We start from the raw sequence: 18,338 nt of genomic DNA, 5'->3' as shown, positions 1-18,338 counted from the left end.
GCTGAGCCTTGATACAGATCAGCCTCACGTTGAATCCAATGGGTTTCTCTGTCAAATCACTACTTCAAAATCAAAATACAAGGTTGCAAATCAGATCACTATCAGATTAGCCAGTTAGAACTAAATTTTTGTTCCTAACCCGGACTAAATACAGAATAATCACTAAAAGAAGCAGGAATTGGACATGCTGAATCTTCATGCTTTACTTTCAGAAGATAGACCACTTGCTGAGTGACAACTTAAAGAGAAGTCTCCTGGGTGTGCCTGAGCGAGAAAATACAATTCTTTGGCAGCAGCAGACCCAACAAGACTGTAAGGCTGGTTACAATGTTGTAAATCCAAGGTAGCACAGAAGAAATCACTAGATTTATAACAGCATAATTGTGACCAGCATAGAAGCCATTGTATTTTCACTTGGGAAAGTAGTTAAGCATTCAGCAAAGGTTCTGTTTTCTCCCTTCAAGCTTTTCACATGATTCTCTGACACATTGCTGGTTTTTTTACCATGCTCAGACTTCACTTTCTTTTACTCAGAGATTTCAGTCAACTTTAGGATGTCAGGGTAAACCACACATCTAGTTGTTCAAGCGTTTTCAGATTTTATTGTGATGTGTTGTGTCTCAAACCCATTTCCACAAGTGATGGCTTCTCAAAAACTCTAGCAGTGCCAGCATACCTTAAGCAAGCCTGGAGTGCCTGTAAGAGAGGCAAACATGCTCACCACTAGCTCACCTGCATTATTCTCCGCATGTTCCTAAGTTATAGCTGCCGCCAGGTCTGGTTTTTGGGTGCTAAAATATTCCTGCAGAGCATGTCCAATTGGCTGTTGTTTGAATATTGCATGGGCCCCCTCTTTGAAAAGATCCTTTCCAACTCATCTGTAGCGTGTACCACAAATCATTGCCAATTCCTTGAACACACCTGCAACATGAATAAATGCAAAAGACAGAAACTCCTGAGGACATGGTTTAATGGTGAACATGGCAGTGCTAGATTAATGGTTGGACTCAATGATCTCAGAGGTCTTTTCCAACCTAAATGGTTCTACAATTTTTAACAAAAATTTAAGTTTTAACATGGCTCTAATGCTCCCTTATACTCAGCTATTCTGCAAAGAAAGAATCAGTGGGCTTATGACAAGACTGGTGAAAAGGCTGTTGAAAACAGGAGTCTGGACCCCTAGGAAATCCACAGTTGGATGAACCCTAGATCATATTTCCTCTGTTAACCTTTGACAACAGTTACCTCAAGCTGTGCTGTTACCAGATTTAAGTAAGTGAGGACTGTGTTCCATCCTGCTTTTCCCTTTGTTCTATGTGAGAGCTTTCCCTGGAGCAGACCAGCCAGAGACTGGCCACACAGCCACACCACAAGCAACCAACAATATACTGCAAGAAATAAGATGCCACAACTGATGACATCCAGGTAGCTTATGGTGAGGAGCAAAGGACTCACAAAGGACTCTGGGACCAATTGGGAGTGGCCATGCAGATCAACAACCTGTGATTGGCCAGAAGGAGGCTTCTAGAACATTCTGTGAGAGACTATATACATACATACATACATATATATACATATATATATATATATATATATATATGTGTGTGTGTGTGTGTGTGTCAGCCCCACTTCAGGGTCTTCTGAAGCAGCCTCTTTATGTTTTGTTTTGCACCCCTGTTTGTACTCTTTTATTTATTTAATAAATATCTTCCGTTTCGGCACTTCAGTTGTACCCATCCTTCCTTGTTGCTGTGCCACACCATCGTTGAGTTCCAAAGACCAGAGGGTTTCCCCGTGCTATCCCTCAGGGTGTTGTTGCCGGCCCATCTCCAACCGCTAGCCAGGTCAGAGAGATCACCAGCGGTTGGACGCGCGCTGCAACAGTCCTATTCACAGAGCTCGGCTGAATTACTTCCCTGTTTTACAGCTAAGAAGACTTTTTCTTGGCTATCTGTGATCTTCCTGCTCCTCACCAAAATGAACAATCAAGACCTTCTTTCAGTGTAACTCTGGAAAGTTATGAACAATTTCCAAGTCCTTCTTGCATCACCAGCATGCTGCATCTGGAGGTTTCTACACAGATAAATCTAAGCAGGCAGAATCTGCTTGTCACCAGCACAGCTTGGTTGCCCACACACTCAAATGCTGCTTACCCTGAAGTCATAAAACTTTAGGGAAGCAAAACCTGCAGCATATCATAGGTCCTAGTTCAGATACAAGTATTTCCAACCAGGACACAAAACTATGCAGCACCTAGAAACTCAGACGAGGGTCTTGAAAATTCAAAGCTATCTCAGGGATAAAGAATTGCATTGATTTTTTGATAATTTTTTCTCCTTTTTTAAGATAAAAATAGTGCGCTCCAACTTCGTGCACAGGACCAGTGTAAATTGAATACATAACCTTCAAAACATGCTAAAAGTGGGATATCCATCTGTACTTAGTGCTCAGTTTATCATGTTCTCACTGAAGTCATGGGAGATACCCATTTCAATGAGGCAGAGGTAACAGCAGTTAGGATAAGAGTTCTGAGACAGAACAGAGAATGGCAGCTTCATTGCTTGGAAGGAAGTTCCTTTACTTGTTCAATACAGATTCACGATCTTTCCCTCCCAGCCCTGTCTTACTGCTTTTATTCTGCCCTTATTTTACTTTTCTACCCTGTTGCCAGTCATTTTCCTGTTGCACTTAACCACAGGAAAGTCCCAAATTCCCCGTATAATCCCTAGAGCAACTCGGACACTAGAATGAACAAGGAAAGCATAACCTGCACAAGGATGCCAATAGCAGTTTTCAACATGTCAATAAGAATGGTGAAAATGTGCTTGGGAGGAGACTTGGTAATGTATTAACTCTACTGGTGGGCCATGCGTTAGGTTTTTAATCATACTTTAATTTTACATTTATTACTTTAATCATGCTTAATCAAGAGATTTAATCTTCTTTTAGTTTCAAAGAAGACATTAAGCAATTAAAAATATTGCTAGTTTTTCATACACATAAATAGTACTAACACTTAGCTCTTTAATCATCAAGAAACCTATTTCTACTGATCCATCACATAATGGTAGCTGTGGTGAAAAGGAAAGAGATTATAAATTTTATGTGTTCTGCATACATACTGGTGAACAGTACAGTTGAGAGTTAGCTAATTTCTTTTCAGATTCATTACGTTCAGGTGCAATTAATTTTCAAGGTGCATGGCTTTGCAAAGAGACAGAGCTCTGCAGAGCTGTTATAAAAATAATCTATTTGCAAAGGGTTGAGGTAATGTGTGGACCAGCACGTGACATTTCACACTCATATAGGAAAGAGTAAAAACATGGCATTTCCAGTCATAGATGCTATGATCATTCCCAGATGGTCTCAGACAATACCTGTACAGTGATACCAAACAAAAAACTGATCACTCTTCCTTATGTTGAAAAAACAGTAAGGTGTGCACTGAATTAATGTTGAATTAATCTCAAATTTCTCCATGTGTTTGTGCAGTCAAATAAGTTCCCTTAACAGACATATGAAAGCATGTACTGAAAAAAGACTGGCAAGAAGGAATTTCTTCCAATTATGAAGCTTCATGTTAAAAAATCACAGCCAACTCTGTGGATGTGTCAATGAAAAAGTGGGCATGCTCCAAAGAAATGAAAATTTGAACCAACATTCAATGTGGTGTATTCTGGAAGAACCAAGAGGAGAAAAAGAATTTCAAGTTATTTAACATAAGTGTTTTTGTCAGGGAAACACCTCTGTGCCTCTCAGCCTTGCTCGTGTAGCAAACCTGCTGCCATTTACACAATTTTTAGACAAGCAAGAAATGTATTGAACAACTGAACTTTGCAAGGAGCATAAACCTAGGAGTTTTTCTCATGTTTGGAAACATTTTATGGCTGGGATTAAAAAATGGAAAAACTATTTTTTATGTTGAAACTTTTCATTTAGCAAAAGGAATACTGGTTTTCGTAAATGTTGAAACATCATTTTTAATATTCTCTAACAGAGACCCATCAGCTCTTGGTTTTGAACTGATGTTTCTCTTTTTAGAAAATCTGTGTGGGTGACAAAATGGTGTGGAGGTAAAGACCACCTGACTCACATCCACCAGGAAAAGAACTATGGTATGAAGACACAGCTGGGGAACTGTAAATTGGGATCTGCCACATAAAGGAGAAAATGCATTCATTTGGGCCAAAGAGCTCTACAAAGCCCTTCTTTCTGTATGCACACACATCCTGAAATCCAGCCTAGATTCCAAAGGCTTCTTAATTTTTGAATAGGCTCAATAGTGTGTTAAAAGTTTTACAAAGAAGACAAATGTCACCTTTAAGGTTTTACAGGCCTTAAGCACACATTCTGTTACACAGAAATGGGCTTTTTTATGCTTGTCAGAAGTAGTTTTCATTCATACAGTACTAAGTGTAAAAGTGGATTCAATAACTTCATACATAATGGTGAGTAGGGGTAAAATTCTTTATCTCTAGGAATGCAGAAGTTCATATCAATTTATCATAATTGAGGTTTTGATATCTGACAATTTTGGATATTTTCCCAGCTATTCCATTTCTGAGTCACATATTTTTCACCAAATTATTCTTCATACACCTTTTTATTATGCATAGAAGGAGGTAAGAGTGGTCCCAGAGAATGCCCCAAAGCACTTACAAGGTTAAGTCCCAATCCTGTAGTCTATTTGTATTCCCAAGAGAGCCCTGTGGCATTTCTCATGTCTGCCAATGTACTCCAGTGCTTCCCAAACTACAGGATCAACACCTTGGTCAAAGGAGAGGGTCACGAGCTTTTAACGGATCTGCACTAAAATTTTTATCATATCTTTTATGTCTGTAATGTAAGCACAGTTAAATAACCCATAGCACTGAACATTTCACTCAGCTATCCAGGGGTGAATATTACCATTTATTTGGGGACTTGTCAAAGTATTATTTTCATTACACTAATAAATACTGTAAAAGTCAAAATAAAAAATGTTATAAGTTCTGGAACATGTCTTATCTAAATCTATATGATCTGGAAATATTTAGCAGGGGAGTTCAGTAATACAAAACAGAAACAGAAGGGGTCCTGGGTAAAGCCTTAGGGAAATGCCAAACTATTAATTACACATTAAGCGAATGGTTTTTATTTTTGTATTGAAATAGCAACTATTCAAAGTCTATGCTACAGTACAACAAAAATTACTCTCTGGTATAACTTAGTGCAGAAATCACAGTTATTTTAATCCCTAGAGTCAAAGTGCTTTAAAAGATGACAGAAATTGCATTTGGATTCTTTTTAAAATTAGGAAGTAGGAGGGACCAATTCTGACCCATTAGCACAGAACTTGGCAAACACTAATTATAAATCAAAGCTACGCTCTGCAGATATTCTTGCACGTTTACCTGTATATTTGCAATTTATTTTTCTCACCTAAATTATTTTCCCAAATTGAATTTAATTTTGGTAAATATCACCAATACTCCTAACAGTTATGATGAAGTCAAAAGCACTGCCCTAATGTGTAAAGAAGAATGTTTGCCCAATCAAGCACAACAGCTGTTACATGTTTTTGCTTGCACTGCTGGCCATCCCTCTAAACTAATAATAAATAATGAAAATTATCTAAAAAATAATCCCCAAATACTTCCCTTTCCAAGGGAACATACCTTCCCAAGGCATGACCACAAGCATTTCACACACTGTACAAACATGGGAAATTTGCTTTTGTGTGAGCAAAACCCCCTTCAATACCCAAGTCTTGCTGTATACACTTGTTTGTGTGTTTACACAAAGGCACAAGCTGCATCATCAAAATGCAGAACACTTCCAGGATGGAGAAGAGGCTCTAATCAGAGTATGGATGCTCCTTTGCTCTGGGAAAAAGGTTACGTTTTGGTCAGAACATGAGGGTAATTCCCCTCCTAGTATGTAAAGCACCACGGGATCTTTAATGTCTAGGCTAAGCAGACATGACCTCAGTTTTCTAAGGTTTCTTTAATTCCTCAACTCCCACCTGTGAAAGGTCACAGAGCAGTTCCAGTGTTACTGAATTTGTGCTTTGCTTTGGATTTTTGGCAGGACTGTTTTAGGGTTTAGCATGTTTGGGGTTTTTTTCTTCTTTCATTTGACCAACCTGTTTTCTCCTCAAATTTGCCTGGTCCTCAGTACCATGAAGTCACTTTCCATGAAAGTCTTGGATGCAGGGCCAGGAAGAAGATGTAATCTGGAATCTGAAACTAGACAGAATACATCATTCCATGAATCTGTGTTCATCTTGGTCTTTTTCAGCCTTTAATGGCTGAAAGCAGACCAGTAACTGCAAAAGTACAATAAGTAAGCATGGATAATTTGGACAGTATGAAGATGAACTGGAGAAGCTAATGTTAAAGTTAGCCACAAAAATCAAATGAAAATAAAGATACAAATCTTTCTTTGACCAAAAAACCTTCTCCACTAACTACAGTCCTTCAGGTATCCTGATTAGCATGAAACCCTGTGTGTTGAATTCACCATGCAGCATTAAAGGGAATTCAGGAACCCCTAAATTAAAGAAGAAAGTGGAAGAGAACTAAGGAGAAATTTATAAAAGAAATCCTTAAAGATTCTTGTTTAGTGGAAACTCTTCTCCTTCTTCTTATGACAGGTCCCATCCAATAAAGATGTACCTGCCTCATTGTTGATAATGATTTCTGCCAGCTATTACATGTGAGAAACTGCCTTCTCTTAGGTAAAATCAGCAACCTACCTAAGCATATGGAACTCTTAGCACTGTCCACAGACTGCTCCACAGAAGATGCCTAAGATTTGTAAAGGTGAATGGCATTTATATCACTAAAAATTAATAAAGCTTCCTTTTCAAAGGTCTGCAATTTTCAGGACAATCCCACAATCCCTTCCCAGTTACACCTCGTAATTCTTAAAACCGTAATTCTTAAAATTGCTGCATGTGAAAGAAGTGGAAAGCCTCGCTTAGTCCTCCCCTCCCACAAGGATATTATCCACTTGACTCACTAGTTAAGGTCAATATAACCTTGAGGAAATTATCACAGTAAAGCCACATGCTTTTGTCTGCTGCAGGAGGAACAGCACAGCAGTCTGCAGAATCAGAGGTTTGCTTTGAGGAAACTCACAGACCTGAATCAGGTGAGATCTCATAATGTGCCAGGACCATTTAAACCCAGAGCTGATCTGTGTCTACTGACACAGAGGGCCACCAATGGACAATGGGGTGGAAGTCATTGCATAATGGTGGAAAGCAGGGACTGTTCATTGTAGTTCATTGCTCCAATTTAAAAAGTCAAAATAAGCTTGCCAAAAGATGTTTTATCTTTTGGCACACTGTCTTACATTTATTTTTCTCTGTCTGTCTCCTCCCCCAAGTTCCACTGGCTACATCCTTTGCTTAATACTCTAGAGTCATAAAGTTGTAAAAATACCTTCATTTCAACTATTGACCACTCTTAGATCTCCTACTCCATAGCTCCTTTAATGAAGTCCTCAGGCAGCATTTCCCTGTATCCTTATCTGAGTTTGGTAATAAAGCATCTCTTAAGCCAACATCCTTTTACAATATATGAACTAGAGCTGGGCAAGCCTTTCATAGCAAATGTTTTATTTAGTAGTCTAAGCCTTTTGTTCTCTTTCTGAATTATTACGGAGAAACTTTGACTTCAATTAATGTGGTTGTTATTCACAACTGTTCAAATAACAGTGTCAGTGAACATATTTCAGCTGTTTAGATGCTCTCCAATGATTCACTTCAGTTCCTTCTTTCACTATGTGTTATATGCTATTTACTCTTCCAGGGCCTGGTTTTACCCCACTGGGTCAGAATATCACCTAATTCTTCTGTCACTGGATGTGAGAGGTTTATGGAGAGAAGCAAACTCAAAGAGATTTCATTATGTCTTCTTTTCTACTGCTGTCTGTTCCCAACATGTATTTCTTACAAAATTTTGTACAAATACATAATAAGTACCTGTGGTGAGGCCTATTTTCCATTAATAGCCTTTCAATAAAAGTAATTAGGTATCCCCATATTAAGGAGATATTAAAAGATCTGAGAACATCTAACTGAAATGACAGCTTCAGTCAAATATCCAAGGTTCCACCTAAAAGTAACAAGGCAATGGAATACGAGACTTCATTAGTTCTGTACCTCACTGAGCTCCTTCTTTTGTTGAAATTAGAATTTCTAAATATTTTTGTACAGTGATCAAAATCACTGATTTTAAAGTGATCTAAGTAGCATGCATATTTTCAGATTAACTAGTATAAATACATGGTATGTTTCTGCAAGTATAAATCAGAGACAGAATACATGCCACTTTTCTATTATTTTGATTGTTATACTTCATAAAATAGTATGTCCTGTCCATAATAATTGATCATGCATCTCCTTTTTTGCTTTTCAAGAGATTCCCAGAAACTGTAAAACTTGTATCTAAACCTCAATTTGCAGTGCAGCAAAACTAGATTGTACCAAGTCAGGATTTAGTTCTGCTCTGTACTGTGTGCCTCGTGGCTATGAAAATAGAGTTTCTGCAATGGTTTTCTCCACACATGCAGAAATAAACAAAAGCAACACAAATTTGTTAATAAGAAAATAGACTAAAAGAATTACAATTGGACCAAATTCTATCCCGAAGTCAACAATGGAGCTGCAAGCACTTTTTTTAAGGCAGATTTTAGCATCTGAGTTCTCACATTTGAACACAATATCTGGTAAACTTTTTCTAGTAATCATAGCCTTGGTTTTGAACAGTAATGAACTGTGATTCAGGGAACCAGCTAAAAAATACTTTGAACTCTCTTTAGGTGTAGCAAAAAATTTTTAACCTGTATCCTCTATCACAAGCTTTCACTTACTGTATTATGTGATCATGTGTTTTCCTTTCAATCTGTTAAAATTATCAGCCATGAGAGCAATTTCTTCAGATTTCTGCTCAAAATTGTGGCTTTAACATTTACTGCATTTTTGCAATTTATCACTCTTTCTACCCTAGTATAGTACGAGCTCTTCAATTTGCTTAAGCAAATATTGGCAGCAAATCAAAGAAAATATTGTAAGTCCATGGAATACAATTTTAAACTGTGGAAAGCACAGCAGGGATAGCCATGATGTGAAGTATGTTAGGCATTCTAATTTTTCTATGTGGTATATTCTTCCCTGACTATATGCACACAAAGGAGAAAACATAACCTATGAAATGTTCTATTTACTAGTTCCTGCAATGTCTTCAGAACTACTCTATTAATTTTTTTCCAAGAGTCATTACAGCACTACTTAGACAGAGCTGGCAACCTGACTAATGACATTTTTTAATCTTAGTATCATGTTTCTTCAGTATTTTCATTAGTGACATTTTTCTCTTAGATCTTCACTTCCTAAATATGTACTACAGCTTTTTATTAAGCTTTCTGGTTACCAGGAACTCCAGCAGGGCACCAGAAAATAGTACTATAAAAGACAATTGGGATACTGCCTGTGAACTTGCCTGGACCTGCCTACATCCACCAAGGGCTATTTCCACCAAAGGGTGCCTTGCAACATGCTAGGCACAAGCTGTGTTTAATTCAGCAGCAGTGTGGCCAGGACCCTGTTAAGCTCCCCGTGGAGTCACACTGGATTTAATACCAGTATGACTGTAATTAAGATTTAACTGTGACATCTAGCTGCAAAAATTTCTCTCCTTCCAATTTCCAGTGGCTGTAGAGCTCAATCTTCTCAAACACTTATCTTCTTTTCCATTTAAATTGCATGCAGGTACCCCAGAGCATATGAACACATTTAACACTCAAGACTCCAGTGCTGTCCTAAAGGAATTGCCATAAATAATGGCAAATGCATGACCTAAAAAAACCAAAATAAAACAAACACCACAAACCCCAAAACTGTAATAATCCATGATACACATTTTTCATCAGCACTATACAGCCTTGCTGCAGGTGCAGTTTTGCAGACACTGTAATTTTTTTTTTTCAGTCTGGAAACCAGTCACAATTCATAAAGATTATAAAACACATGATTTTATAAAACTCTATTTTACATTCATTGGAACACTTTGCTTTTGCGGCTCAGCTTTCATTGGCTAGTCTTGGTTTTCCCATGATGGACATACCATGGACATTTGTAAAAATAAATAATAGAAGCAAACTTAAAAGTGTATTAACAACCTCTCTTTATAATCATACAGGAGCTTTGTGCTTGGGTAGCAGGCATAGACAACTGCTCACACATTGGTCTCCAACAAAAAGCAAATCATCTAAGGTTTCTTATTAGAGGAAACTTCTGTCCCCCCTCCCTTGATTTTTGGATAAATGTAGCCTGTGGTGAAGTCAGCAAGCATCAGTCAAGCCCAGGCTCCTCCTCCACTACTTTTTGAATGTCTTCCCCCTCATCAAGGTATCTGTTGGCCTCCTTGTTCCTTCCTCTTCTCTGCCCCTCATCTTTTTGCCAAAGCACCAAACAAATGACCCACTGACCAGAAATAACCACTGCCCATCATGTGATCCACACAGAGGAGCTGCAGCTAAAATACTTTATTAAGGTAATGATCTAACACCATTCTTTACCTCAGTCATGGACTACACTGCATTTATTTATCCCATTGCCAATTCCAGTCAGGATTTCTACCATACACTGTGCCAGAGACAACTGGAAAAGCCTCAGTGAAGCCTTGAGTGAAGAAGATGGATATCTGTTTCAGGGTGGACTTAGGCAGTACCCATGGAATGAGTACCTGGTTATGCCTTGCACGTAAATAATATTTAAAACTTGGATTACCTACAAATAAAAATACCATGGAGCTGGATCTCCTCACATGTGTATTTCCCAGACAAATGGTAGAAGGAAAAGAGATTAATTAGTCCCAACCCATTGAGATAGACATGAACAGCTGCCTAGCTGAACTCTAGCAACCAAGATTCACACCACCAGGCAACTGTGTAGTTCTGATAATGCAAGAAGAAAGGACTGAATGCCAAGAGCCACACTGCCTGAATTATTGGTGGTGAAATAGAAACCAGCCCCTCCCCACATGTGCAGTTTTAGTCAGAAATCCCAGGAATGGGGCCCAATACCCTCAGCACTAAGAGGACATAAATCTAGAGCTAGCTAACATGAAACATGGGCAACAATGTGTTGCCATTAGGTGGTGTTAGCAGCCTCCTTCCACCCCAAGCTGAAGCTCCTTTCCTTGTGCTGCAGAACACACTTTTGCTTGAGGTCAAGAGCTCCAGAGTAACTCTTGAAGCCCTTTCAGGAACAAGCTAGAGATCATTATGTTGTTTGAAAAGCTGTACTACAGTGACTCTACCATCAGTGTCTTACGTAAAAGCCTACTGGAAAGAGCACTTGGGCAATTCCCTTCTCTACCTAAAAGGTTCAAGCTCCGTGCCCTAACCACAAGGCACAACTCCAGGCTCTCAGGTGAAAATCACATAAACATGGCTGTGTATCCTGCTGGGAAACTCTCCTGGAAAAAGTGGGACTCATGTTCCAGTCTCTGCTCTAAGGCCAATGGAGATGTTTTCCTAACCATTAATTCTGCAATGCAAAAAAAAAAAAAAAAAAAAAAAGCCCCAAAAAAACACTCTGAACACTCTGGAAACACACTGGAGAAGTCCCTAAGAACACATAAAAGGCAATTTCATTAATGTAACAACTAAAAAGCATGAAATGGTAGCCACTGAGTCCTGGGGCTTTTTTCTGCACCATAGGAGGAATTGAGAACACCTCTTCAAAAATGAGAAAAACAGCAAAATCCTTTTCTCAAAATGGGTGGTAAAAATAGTGACAAACACAACCTGTGAAAGAAACAATGCTCTGATGCATTCCTTTGAGGTTTTAGGGATCTTATACTGAGAGTTGGGACTTCACTGTTCCTCTAAGAACATAAAGTAGATCTTCCACATTTGGAGAAAGAAATCTAACTGAAGTGTGAGCCTCAGCTGCAGATATCCTGATTTTTTTTTTGTTAAGACATGCTGACATTTAGCTGACTGAAGGCGATGAGTTCTGTTATGGTCACAGTAAGATAATTCACGTCAGTGCACACAGGCAGCTATTGTGTAAAGGCTGGGTGGATGACTTTACTCAACAACAAGAAAATACAAACTACCTCATCCTAGCTACCAGCAAGTGTTTGGGAGACCTGTCTGGTTGTCATGTTTTATACAATTGTCCTTGGGATTGCTGCTACAGAGACATGTCTTATGTTTGCAATTCCCTTTAATCAGAAGAGAGAGATGAGATTAGTTCCAAAAGGGTTATTACTATTTATTTCTCTACTTGCTGCTTTTCTGGGTTATGATTTAGATGAAATTTCAGTAAATTTGTATTCTTTTTTGTCCTGCAGACTTTTCCAGACTACTTGCAAGGCCAGAAACATCAAGAAGGAAAAAGGAAAGCCATAAAAATAGATACTCTAGAGAAAATAGAACTATCATCAATAAACAACTGAACAAGAGAAAAATACTAATTCATTTGGAACCTGAATATTTATTTAAAGAGTTTCAAAAGAACAGCTTTCTCTCTCCAGACACAAGCAATTTCCAAACTGTAAAACAGGTTTGTAATTGTCATTCACTTTCGGTAGCATTAGACACGGAGAGCAAGAAGCAGGGGGGTAAAAGCAGAATTGACATAATTCAGGAGTACTTAGAACTTGCTATCTAGAGAAACATCTGCTTTACTTCCATCACAGATTAATGAAACACCTCACTAATGCTGTGCATTTGTGGAGAGCACGAAGGTCTGTAGGCAGCACGCGTATTACACAGTGCGCACTACTCGTGTGCGTTGCTTTTGAGCATCACCACCAGAGGCTTTTTAAGACTCTGCAGCCATGGAATTAGCTGTGGTATTGCCAGCCAGCTGTGTATCCTCCATGGACTTTGGAACAAGCTATAAAAGTAAAAAGAAAAACGTACTTTGCCAGCTCTTCGCAAAACAGAGCCAGCACTTTAAAACCAAGTGGGTCCTTTTCTGCCGGGCAAATCGTGAGGTCGGCCTCACAGGTCACCACTCGGGATTACGTCAGGGACCAACTGGTTGGGTTCAGGCAGCCTTGGGTTGGTCTGGCAGGCTGCATGAAGTGAACAAAAGCCAGACCAAGACAAGAAGTGGAGGGAATGGGATAGGAGGAAATTAAGAAGACTGTTCCAAAGGCTTTTAAATTATGATGCCCGTGTTGTTGCAATACTATTGGAAAACTAAATTAATTGCTCCTTTCCTTAGCCCCCTCCTGCTGAGGCTGTATTTTTTTTAGCTAAGGGTCTGAGCCACTAAAGATGCATCCAATTTCCATGCTGGCCAAATACTTGTAATCACAGATTTACAATAAACTGAGCAGTCATGAAAAACAAGGCTGTTCATTAGGTGGTTCTTGGCCTTCAAAATTTTCAAGACAACAGAAGTAGTGGAAGGTAACAAATCTGCCATAGAGAGGGCTAATTTCCAAACATTTCTGATCACCTACTTTCTTAAAAGCAGCAGACTTCAAAGAATTTCTGTTCAGGAGCTCAAAAGCTTGACTCTACAGTCAGTCTACAGTCACTGCTGGAAAAAGAAAAGCTAACTAGCTTTTTAAGATTTTAGCTTACAGTTACATTACTGGAAAGCCAAAGGTTTTCTAGGCACTGTAAAACCACATAATAAAGCAGAGCCCATTTTCTGTAGAAACCAGAGGTTCTGTAACTTCACAAGCAATCTGTAACATAAATTGCAAGGATGGTGCTGGATGGAAACAATTTTTATTTATTAGATCACAGTAAAAATCATCTAAATTTTGCTCATTGGAGCTTCACTTGGCACAGGTTGTCCCAATCTCATTGGTAGCACTTCAAGAAAACACTACTAGTTATTTTAAAGATATATCACTCTTTTTTTGAGTAATTCCATAGCCATTAAACAGCCCATGAGTGCAATCACAGCTATGTATACTAGCAAGTTCCTTGTACAGCACAAAGAACTATCTTAAACTGAAATGGAAAAGCATGAGAAGTTCCTTCTGTTTGCCCTTCTCCCCTTAAACACCCAAAGTGTCTTCTTAAAGAGCGAGGGTTGTTTTCTGTTTCTTCTTACTCTTCTGAGTTTTGTTTCTTCTTAGTTTACTCACGTAATTCATTGCAGACTTCAGGACAGCAACCTCTGTAGAAAGTGCTAGTGGCCCACAGAGCTAGCATAAAATAAAAAGTTACAAGTCTACATAACCTTAATTTTATGGTTATAAGCTATATTTACTGCAATAACATAAGTTTGAAAAGACTGCTAAGTGTTCAGTGTGGGAATGCAGGGAATTTCTCTCAAGTTAGTTTTATGGAGAAATGTGTTGTTAAACTGTAGGAAAGGTTACAGTCCTTTCAAGTGCTCCAGAGCTGAATGCCTATTAGGCATTTTTAGGGTATATATAAAATACCCCAATCACTCCCTCAATATCACTCATTGAAATTCAGATTCAGGACCTTTTCTCTGTTCAAGTCCCTTTGGTTTTAGCACTGTAAACTAACCTGAGTGAGAATGTTATCAAGAATCAAAGTGGTAGAATTTGCTCTTTAACTCTTGCCCACCTGGACTTCTTTGCCTTGGAAGTGTTTCTCACCACAGCATACAGACATGGTGCAGCTCAGTGAGTGCACAGCAAAGCTGAGATTTATCAACACAAGATGTGGGAGTGCTCCAAGTACTTCTATCCTGATTTCATCTAATGAGTCTGGGCAGGCTGCAATCACCTGAGTGACTCAGTTTCTCCACCTGTAAAACTACAGTGACTGCTTTCAAACGGTCGGGATCATCTTGTGACCTGCCAAAGAACAAATGCTAAACAAGAGAACCTACAGTTGCTCCACACATTTCTCAGCCTCTCCTGCCCTCAGTCCCTCACTCTTCTCTGCCAAGGTATGTGCCCACTCACTTTGCTGGTTGACCACACAATAAGCTGGACTGAACAGTGCCTGTAGACAAAGACTTAACAGAATGCCTGTGTTATGGAGTCAACCTGCTCATTTACATTAAATCCATGCACACTGCCTCCAGAAGGTGGATTGGCACAACTGTTACTTGACAGAACGAGCCAGATTGTGGAGACAGGGTCAGATGACCTGTCTGCAGGAAAGGTACTGCCCTGTCTGCCCCTGTGTTCCTGATGTTTCATGGGTGGGGGATGCAGGGCTCAGGGAAGATGGCAGGGAAGAGAGAAGCTTGCATTGAAGGCTAGGCACTGATCAGGGTACCCTGTAGCTTCTTGGTTTGATACACAGCACACCCTAGTCTTTTGAAAAATCTCCTTTCTTACCCCCATGATTTTAAATTATGCTTGTTATCCTCATCTACTGTAAATGTTGAACTTTCTCTCTTCTTGTTGCTCACATCATTATCATTTTAATTTTGCATTTATTTTCCATAGGAAACACTTTATTATTTTTTACAGAACATCAAGAGGATCTGAACCTGAAACAAGTCTTTGCAATTCAGCCTACAGTATCATCTAAAAAATGAAAATAAATTGTGTTATAGAGAAGCTGAGGAACAAATGCTTTCTGGCTTTCTCTTTCAGGCATTAGGTTTTTTTAGAGTGCAAGGAAAAATTCCTTTTATCTTCCAGCTACAGTTTGCTAACAGCATCTTTTGGTTTTAAACGACTGATGATCTATTCTTCCAGTGGAGGTCATGAAAATAAATTTTAGACTGGCCAAACAATCCCTTGAAGTTCAGATTACCTTCTGCCAGATTTCTGAAAAACATTAATGTCATTCTGCAATGCCCTCTGCTGGGAGATGCAGCCTGGAGCTGGAAGGAGAGCTACCAGTGCCCGTCCTCCAGCAAGGAAAAAATATTTGCAATGAGATGGACTGGATTTTCACCTTCTGTATGAAATCCTGACCCTGCTGAAATAAGTGAGGTCCTAGCTTTTAATTTTTACTTTGCCCTTAAACATTTTTCCTTTTGAAAACTGCACTGGCAAAAAAAAATTGTTTATTTCAAGTCCAAATGAAAACCTCATTAGTCACAGACACGAAGATCTCTTTTTAGCATTTGAGCTCTAGAGGGAGGTTTTATGAAGAAGCTTTCACCTGAAAAAGCCTTTGTTCTTGCCATTCTTCTAAGTCTTTTAACTGTAAAAGTCTGTACAAAATCACACGTGCAAATGGCATTCATATTACACAGGTGTGCTTCTGCCTAACATATATTTTCACTGACCACGATTCTTGTATTGAGAAAAGAAGCAACACAGAGAAACAAAGTGCACAGCTATGCAGTGAAATAAAGGAGTGTATCTGGAACCTGATGTGTGACAATGCCAGCTGTGCCAGCTGCCACATCTGTCTCCCTCTGAAATGCAGTATCCTGGGACCTCAGGAAGAATCTGAATCAGCCCCACTGAGGAGCAGGATATTAGTAAGGCGTTCACACAAGCAGCACCTTCACCCACACAGGCACACTCACACCATGCCCCTGTGGCTTAAGGGACAGTTTTTTCTAGTTCGCAACTCTTCTGGACAATCATCCCTGAAAAATATTTTCCAGCCTTGGCAAGGCTGATGGAACACTATCTCTGCTTTGGTTCCAGCTCCCTCAGCTAGGCTGGTTCTACATGGTGTTTGTCTCTCACCACAGCTGTGCACTGGGCAGCAAGCAGGAAGAATTTTTCCACAGTAGTCCCCAGTCTTCTGTGCTTGATGCTTTCTCCTTCCTACTCACGTTCTCATAGCCTAGGTCCTTCCTGGCAGGCCAATTATCTTATATTTACTACTACTTATTATTTCTGTCTGTTAAATGGAAACATTTTTACCTTGTGATATGTTCTCTGCACTGACCTGCTTTATCACCATGTGCCTCCCTCTGCTCCACTTTACAGGGACTGACACCCTTGGTGCCAGAGAATGCAGGTGCAGTTAAGCTGCACAGTGCCTGGCAACACCATTTTTATTCGAAGTTACACATAATTATCATTGATTTGGAAGTGTGACCTCCTTGTTACACAGCCTTACAAGCTGACAGTTTTTTTTTTTCCAGAAATGACTTTCCAGTGTTTGTTATGCCCTCATGGAGATCAAAATGTCATGGTTATAAGAAGCTTTGAGGATTATGCCATGTTCATTTAAAGGCCCCCAGACAAGTTATTTTTTTGTTTTGTATACTGTCCTGAAAAATCTTCTGCTTCTCTTGGTAAGCACCATGTCACACTCATTTGAAAATGAGCATGTATGTTTACAAACATCCAAAAGTAAGTTGACCCCTCACAGCAAGGACTAAGATTGCCATTCTGGACACTCACCTGTTCTTCTCAGGAACAGTTTCCTTTACAAGAGAACTGTGTAGCCCAGGCAACAGGTGGTGGCTGCTCACATACTCTAACCTTGAAAATATTAATTGAGAGGAAGGTTGGAAGCAACTGGAAGTTTTTCCAGTCCTCATGCCCCTCATGGGTAGAGGCAGCTGTGCCAGCAAACTGAACTGAAAATCCACCCTCTGAGCTGGCACCTTCAATGGAAGGATTGACAGTGAAGTCCCAAGACTGGGATAGCCTCCAGCTTAAACTGTCCTTTGATCCGAGGCTGTCTCTCACCATCACAAACCAGTGTTATATGAGGAATCTTGCACATACTGTTAGTTTTGCTGCCAAGAGGTCTTTCAAGAAGCTGTCTCCCAATCTGGTATCATTAGCAGAAAAATTTCATTCACAGGAACGCTTGCTAGTGGTTAAATATATGGCCAAAATCTAGATTTAGCCCTGAATTTTCTCATGTTGATGCACTGTACTACTAATAAGAAATGAGCAGTGTCACTCAAAATGATGTTATACTGGATTATGATGAGGAACAGGATTAGAGTAATATCCTGCAACTGGGAGCAACGAGTTGTACAGTTCTACATATGCTGGAGGCAGCAGAACACCTTGGGGAGAGGCAGTCACTGCATTACCTTCATCCCAGCTTCTGGGGCAGGAGATTGGAAGGCAGAAAGGCCTGCAACATGCTATCGCCATATCAAGAAGCAGAGTGCCTCCCTGTAATCATTTCCCTCTTGTCTGGCAATGGGTAGCACTCAGAAACGACTTTGGTATTGCCTGGCTCTGCTGACCTCTTATCACCTGAGCCCCCGAGAGTTCATTGCCCTCAGAAGAGGGCTGAGAAGAGTTCTGGTCAACCTCAATTTCAGCTCACTTTGGTTCCCAGGGAAAAGAGAAATTTTTCTCTTTCTTTTGGCCCATTCTGCCCTAGAAATTTTTTTTTGTCTTCATCACTGTTGTGGCAAAATCCAGTTTTATCAGCATCACTGAGAAAGCTTTCAGTAGCTTGAGGATTAGAGAACATTATGGCTTCCACCCAGGACAGCCTTCCAG

At 39.6% G+C, this 18,338-nt stretch overlaps 1 long non-coding RNA gene across 1 annotated transcript in view; it reads right to left on the bottom strand.

Annotated features, from left to right (window-relative positions):
• Window positions 1–750: 750 nt before the first annotated feature.
• Window positions 751–18,338, bottom strand: part of LOC119697975 — a 19,609-nt gene continuing 2,021 nt past the window's right edge. The window contains exons 4-5 of the long non-coding RNA XR_005256014.1: window positions 6,125–6,227; window positions 751–921 (exon numbers count right to left, since the gene is read on the bottom strand). This is a non-coding gene — a long non-coding RNA (uncharacterized LOC119697975). The remainder of the gene's footprint in view (window positions 922–6,124; window positions 6,228–18,338) is intronic.

This window comes from Motacilla alba, chromosome 2 (assembly GCF_015832195.1).
Source record: "Motacilla alba alba isolate MOTALB_02 chromosome 2, Motacilla_alba_V1.0_pri, whole genome shotgun sequence".
In the NCBI taxonomy this organism is placed as follows: Eukaryota; Metazoa; Chordata; class Aves; order Passeriformes; family Motacillidae; genus Motacilla; species Motacilla alba.
This window is presented reverse-complemented; position numbering and strand designations above follow the sequence as displayed.